Genomic DNA, 7346 nt, shown 5'->3' on the forward strand with positions numbered 1-7346 from the left:
TGACTTTAAACTCTCCTATTTTTCTTTCCACCACCGATGAGGGACAAATGCCTTTTCACTAATGCATAAGAGGACTTTTGAAGTTCCCAACTCTCCATGTTCTCAACTTTTCAAATTTCTCTATTTCTCATCTTCTGGCTACATACCCAACAAAAACTACTTCCAATATATGTTTGGAGATGTTATTGGGTTTGTTGTTTGTGCGGTCTTTGTTGATTCTAGATCAAAAAACTCGACATTCATAGACATCAAATTTGTGTGGGACTCTACTAGATAAGTCAAATTTCAATTAGGCCTTCTTGAAAACTACTCCTAGCTTACGCTATATAAAGTGTAATATATCCCTTAGAGGGGGATCTTGAAAATATCATAAATTCATTAAATTATTAAAAAGATATCACGATGTGGGTGGACTCTTCTTGATAACCAAATACTTAAAAAAAAGATCCATAGAAACGTATTTGCATGGATATCAAATAAAATTCATTTAAGGTGCAAATTATCAGTTAGAAGAATCAAGAGATTGATATAATTGTACCCAAACTATTATTAACTAATAAAATATTCTTGTTTTATCATATTCATTTTGTGGTCGGAGTTTATTTTCCATAAATAAGATGTAGTGCAAACAAATTTTGTCTCCTTGAACCTAACAAATATTTATAATTTCTTTTGGGGTTTGATTAGTTCGATCAGAGTTGATTAATTCGTAAAATTCGTTAGAATTTCAAGTAAAAAAATTTATATTCATTGATCAGATCATTTATTCTGTAATCTGATAGATCTTTTATAGAAATTAATTAATTAGACGAGAATAAAGATAGAATAGTGACTTTGGGGTTATCTCTTACCTTCTATGTAGTATTTATCTCCCCAAAGCTTGGAGATGCACACACAAGAAGATGCCTTATGTTTAAAAATGTATTAAGTATATTTTTAAAGCTAGAATCAACAAATATCGCACCAATAAAGGACCTAACAACATCCCCAACCACAATTGGGAAAGTAGTTTCACGAGGCATGAAGAATGTTCTCATGCAGGCTAGCCTTAACTGTACATTGAGTATATCATTCATTATTTACAAAAGTAGACCACAAATAAGTAATAAGTCTTGTAATTAATCTCAAATATTTGAAATAGATATATGATGTAACAACATAATCTAGCATTACATCTCCAAGAAATTTCAAGTGCTAATAGCATCGTGGAATCTCATGTAGCACATAAGATCCGTGAGTTAGCGTTTTAACAAGCAGTGAAGGGTCGTGAAACTTGTAGTGTAGCAGTGATTTGTAAGTACCATACATTGACTAGCTTCTTAGAATTCACGATGAAGTGCCTTAAGATACATGCATCAATAAAATCAATGTCCATCCCGATCCATTTGATAAATGATAAAGCTGCTACGTTGCCCGTCCGAGTTGAGGTAGGCACCTGTTAGTGCCTCAACCACATCAACTACTATCTTGTTTCTAATCTCCTATACTTTACCCTACAACAGATTTCTACTGAACGCATCAAGAAATTTTTGTCAATTTGTAAACTTGAGGATCATCACTAGGAATTGTCCACACTTTGAGATAGAATGGTTCATTATGGATAAATGTCAAAATTTTACGAGCACATCCAAGCTTGAACAATGCAACATTGGAAATGATTTTATTTTTCTTAATGTTGAGAAGACCCTCATGATAATTTTCATAAGTCCTAAACGATTGTATACTAATAGCATATCTGAGAAAAGATTTGCCAAGCTTTTCAAGTGATTCGAAATGAAAATTCTGGAGACATTTCTTTGTTGTCATTACTTCCAAAATCTTAGCGGTTGGGATGAAGACTAGTCAACGGACCGGAACCGGTTTACGGGACCAGAACAAACCGGTACCGGACCGGACCGGAACTAGTTGACCGGTATGTTGATCGATACCGGGATGAAACGGACCAGAATTATCAGGATCAATAATCGGTTCTGTCCCGTTCCACTATATACCGGGATGGAACCGGAACGGACCGGGATCGAACAGGACGGGATAAACAGGACGATCTTATTTGGGATTACAAAAATATAATTTTTGAAATTTTTCTAAGTATAAATTAATAGTTTTTGAATTTATACTATAATTTTTTACTTAAGTTTATTTTAAAGATATTTTATAAATTTTTTGTTGTTGTTAAGTTTGCAAGTAAAGTCTAATAAGGTTTTCAAAATTTAAATATTTTCAAGTTTATACTTTATAAGTTATTACTTATATTCATTAATATTTATTTTATAAGTTATATTTATAACTTGTGTCTTGTAAATATTAGATAAATAAAATTTGTAATTTTAAAAAAATTAAATTGAAATAAGGATAAAACAATTACAAAATTTAAAAAATATCAATTTAATTTATTTAAATTTGTAACAAATTACAATTTCAATTTACAACTATTAGTAGAGTACATAGAAATTATATAAAACATAAAATATAAAATATAAAATATAATTTATAGAAAATATAAATATAAATTATATAAAATATAAAAAAATTAATATATATTAAGTAAAACGGATCGGAATTGGACCGGACCGAACCAGTTCCGGGATGAACTGGTACTGGTACACCGGTACGAAATCACGGTTCTGTCCCGTTCAGTGTACCGGTTCAGACTATCCCGTCCCGTCCCGTAGGCAAATGAAATAGGACGAACCGGAACGGTACTGGTACATCCCGTTCCGTTGACCAGTCTTAGTTGGGATACATAGTTTTACTTTGTGGTGATTCAAAAGCATTCTTTTAAAGTTTATTCGGCATGGATGCTTTCCCTATAAGGTCTAAAGGTTCTAGCACGGTAGATAGTTATCGTTGAACTCAAGAATCTTATGAATTCTAGGTATACACATATGGTAGTGAATCCTCAAACTCCGCCGAACACATTCACTGCTATATGTATATACGTTAGAATTCATAAGATTCTCAAGGTCAAGAATATTTTGCCAATAACTATCTGCCGTACTTGAACCTTTAGACTTTATTGGGGAAGCATTTATGCTGAATAAACTTGAAAAGAATGCTTTCGAATCATTCCAAACTAAAACTTTGTATCCCAACAGGTAAGATTTTGGAAGGAATGACAACAAAGAAATGCCTCCAGAAGTTTCATTCGGAATCACTTGGGAAACTTGTAGACTCTTTTCTCAAATGTGATGTTAGTATACAACTATATAAGAATTATGAAAGTCAGCACGAGGGTTTACTCAGAATTAAGAAAATAAAATCATTTCCAATGTTAAACTTTGAAGCTTTGGATGCACTCGTAAAATATAAAATTTATGCATAATGAACCATTTGATCTTCTAACGTGAATCATTCCTGATGATAATTCTCAAGTTCTTCGACTAAGAGTTCCCTTTGCCTTCAATAAAAATGTATAGTAGGCTAAGTCAAACGAGTAGAAATAGTAAGAAGTAGCTACCTTAGCTCGTGTGGGGAAGTAGCGACTTTACTATTTATTAATTGGATTGGGTTGCACATTGATTTTGTTAATTCTAAGAAGCTAGTTAATGTATGATAATTTAAAACCTTTCTGCTTACATGTTCCATGATCCTTCATGGCTTGTTGAAACTCTTACTCACGGATCATATTCCACAATGATATAAACGCTAGGAATTCTAGGAGACGTAGTGCTAGATATGTTGGTGCAATACATATCTATTTCAAATATTCAAACTAACTCTATGACTAATTAATTATTTGTTGTAAGCTTCCATAAACAATGAATAATATGCTCAATCTGCACTTAAGGCTGGCATGCACAAGCACCTTTTTCATGCCTCGCGAAATCTGCAAAGACAGATATGTTGTACTATTGAGAATTTTTAAGAAATTGTATCATGTGTCCACGTTCAGATGGGAATCTGAAATGTGCTTGTAGATGTTGTTGGGTCCTCTGTTGGGGCGATCCCTTAAGACCTCTCCTGGAACCGTTGATTACACCTCAAACAATAAACTCCAACAAATAAGAGAGTTGAGTGAACTATGTGCCCAAAAAGGTTATTTAAAAAAGAAATCAGTTTCTTCATGAGCTAGAGACTCGACATTTGTAGACATCAAAATTGTAAGGGACTCTACCAGATGAGTCCAACTTCATTTAGAATTCTTGAAGACTAATCTTAATTCTTGAAGACTAATCCTAACTCACACGAAATAAAGGGTACTATATCCCTTAGAGAGGGATTTCAAAAATTTCATAAATTCATGGAACATTTACAAAGAGATCAAGATGTGGGCGGACTCTTTGTGACCACAAATACTTCATGAAATTCCACAAATCCTCTTTACATAAGATCAAATAATATCCATTTTTGGTGCAAATCATCCTACAGAAGAATCAAGAAATAGACAGATTGTACTCAAACTGTTAATTAGTAAAATATTCTTCTTTTTTTTTATATTTATTTCTTAGTTGGAGTTTTTTTTCAATACATAAAGTTTATTTCAATGAAATTGTCTCCTAGAACCCTAACTAAAATTTATAATTTATTTGGGGTTTTCTTAGTTTGATCTGAGTTAAAGAATTGGTCGGAATCCATTCAACATTGTAGAAAGAACTGAATGTTCATTGATCAAATCCTTCAATGAATAGTCAAATAGATCGTTTGACGAAATCAATTAACCAGAAGAGAGTAAAGATAGATCAAGTGTCTTTAGAGTCATCTCATACCTTCTAAGTAGTATTTATCGCCAAATAGATAGATATACACACACAAGACTTACTGAAGTTTAACTTTAAATTGTTTCTTGTGAGTTGTCATGAGATGTTACAAAATGTGGAGTTGGTGCAGTCCGACAGAGTGAATTACACTACTTTTCACATGTGGGGCCTATCTAGGAAGTGGTAGCAGTTGATACTAGAATGACATGTTCATTCCCTGTAACTTCAGTTTAAGAACTTGAATCAAGATGGTATTTCAGATTGATTTTTTGAAAGATTTCATGCCTTGTCTCACCATGCTTTGGTGATTTTACCAGATAAGACTAAGAATTTTTCAATTCATGAGATGTTTGACTTATTATATCCGTTGAAGCAGCTTATCAAACAACCTTGTCTGGAGCTTCTTTTCAAAGAGCAGTCAAGGTGGTCATGGAGCTTATACGCCGTATGGAATTTAGGGATTTGGCAGACAAGAAGTCTTGCACTTGTTGTTATTTTAGTAGTACCTCATCCGGAGGGGGATCTTTAAGGAAGGGTATTCATCCTCGGTTCAGTATACATGTTCATGCAGTTATGTAAAAGTCTGAGGGAGGTAATATTGGACAAAGTTTCTACAACTCGGGTCAAGGCTTATCTGGGCTGCTATTAAAGGTTTTATAGGTCACGGTGACCATTCAATGTATTTGGATTTTTATTAGTACATGGTGGTTCCTAGTCCTACAATGAGTGTGGTGAGTCAGGAAAAATTAATAGATATTCCTCCAGACTTGGAGCAGGAGGCCGACATCAATAATGTTTCAATAATCTTTTATAAAGTTGTTGATTCATTTCTATTTTTATTAAAAAAAAGTTTGGAAAGTTCTTTCTTTAAAACTGAGTAAAATATTCAAATTCAACTTGGAAAAAATGAATAATTCCATAGCAAAACACTAATATTATAAAAAGAAATGTTATTTAAAGAAAGTGAATGTAATTTATATACCATGACTTTTATGAGAAAATAGCAATGAACAAGAAAACACATATTTCTTTTTACCTAATGCGCCTTAAATGGTCTTGATTCATTCAATTCATATTTTATCAAATTAATTTTTTTATGAATGTAACAACTACTCATTAATGCAAGGTAAGAAAAAAATTGGATCATAATTTATCAAGTGATTTATATCCTCTAAAATAACACTCAAAACTTTTCTTTAAAAATGGAGATAGTTGAAGAAGATATTGTGTTGGCATGTTTAGCACGACGTCATGGATTAGAAAATCAGATATGATAGCTACAAAATTTTCACATTGCATTACCAATTGACGTTGATGTATTCTCAAATATTCGTAAGTAGAATGTTAGCTTTAAGTATGAAAATTTAAAAGGGTGTTGTAAGTGTCTAGATCATACAAATTTTACTGATGAAGAAGAAGATGAGAATACATTCATAAAGTTGTGACATATAAACTTACAAAGACTTATAGAGATTATTGGACAAACTAAGGGATACTCCATCTTTTTCATAAATCTCTCTTTATTTATTTTTAAATATTTTTTACTTATGATGTTTGAAGAATTATGAGTTTTCACTAATATTTTGTTTGATCCACATTTATGATGGTTTTTACAAAATCAAAATTATCTACGAGATACAAAATATATTAAAAGATGTATTTCTTGAGTTAATACTATAGTTTAGTTAATTCTAACTATGTTAATTAAGTCTAATGCAAAGATATAACAACAATACGTTTCAAAAGATAATACATATCTGTTCCAATAAACAAACAAGAGTTTTCTGTAAAAGTGAAGTAATGGTTTTTAGTGCCATTAATCTTGACAATCCGTTTCTTAAAATGAAAAAGAAAAATTAACTCTTCTATTTAAAACTCCTCTTGAAATATCTATATAAGAATGACATTTTGTAAGCATAAAAAAATACAACAGCAACCATAAAGAAAAAGAAAAAAGAATTCCCCTCCTTTCATCATATTCTTTGGATATTTTTGGGCATTTGATTTTGGGAAACCTCCAAACTCTTATCCACGAGTGCACGTGTTTGAGAGCAACTGTGGAACCTTTGGGAGCAACCGGCTATAGCGAGTTGCATCGGATTCAAGCCGAAATCACTTTCGAAGCAACAATATTTGTGATAAGTTCTTTACTACTTTATAATTCCAATCTAATATCAATATTTTAGCATTTTTTCTAACAATTCGAAATCGATTTTCCTAACATATATTATTGATAAATGGCTATTTCTTTAAACAAAAATTTTAACACTAATACTGATCCTAGCAATGTTATAACTGTTGAGGATGTTGTTAAAAGAAGTTTGAAAAGGATAACAAAATTGTTAGAGGAAATTTGCTAAATCATATGACTAATCCTTTGTTTGATTTATTTTTAAACTATAAATATGCCTACTAAATATGGGATAGTTTGGAAACAAAATATGATGTTGATGATGCAGGAAAGAAAAAATATGTTGTCTGTCAGTGGATTAAATTCCAAATGGTAGATAATAAGCCAATAATGGAACAAGTTCACAAATATGAGAACTTGACTGGTGATGTTCTCAACGAGGACATGAAGATATGTGAGATATTTCAGGCTAATGTTTTTCTTGAAAAATATCCACCATCTTGGAGTGATTATAGAAA

General features: G+C 31.8%; 1 pseudogene; it reads right to left on the reverse strand.

Moving 5' to 3' along the window:
• Positions 1-1068: 1068 nt before the first annotated feature.
• LOC109119432 (endoribonuclease Dicer homolog 2-like) lies at positions 1069-3595 on the reverse strand (annotated as a pseudogene).
• Between the last annotated feature and the right edge of the window lie 3751 nt (positions 3596-7346).

The sequence above is a fragment of the Solanum lycopersicum genome, chromosome 1 (assembly GCF_036512215.1).
Source record: "Solanum lycopersicum chromosome 1, SLM_r2.1".
Classification (NCBI taxonomy): domain Eukaryota; kingdom Viridiplantae; phylum Streptophyta; class Magnoliopsida; order Solanales; family Solanaceae; genus Solanum; species Solanum lycopersicum.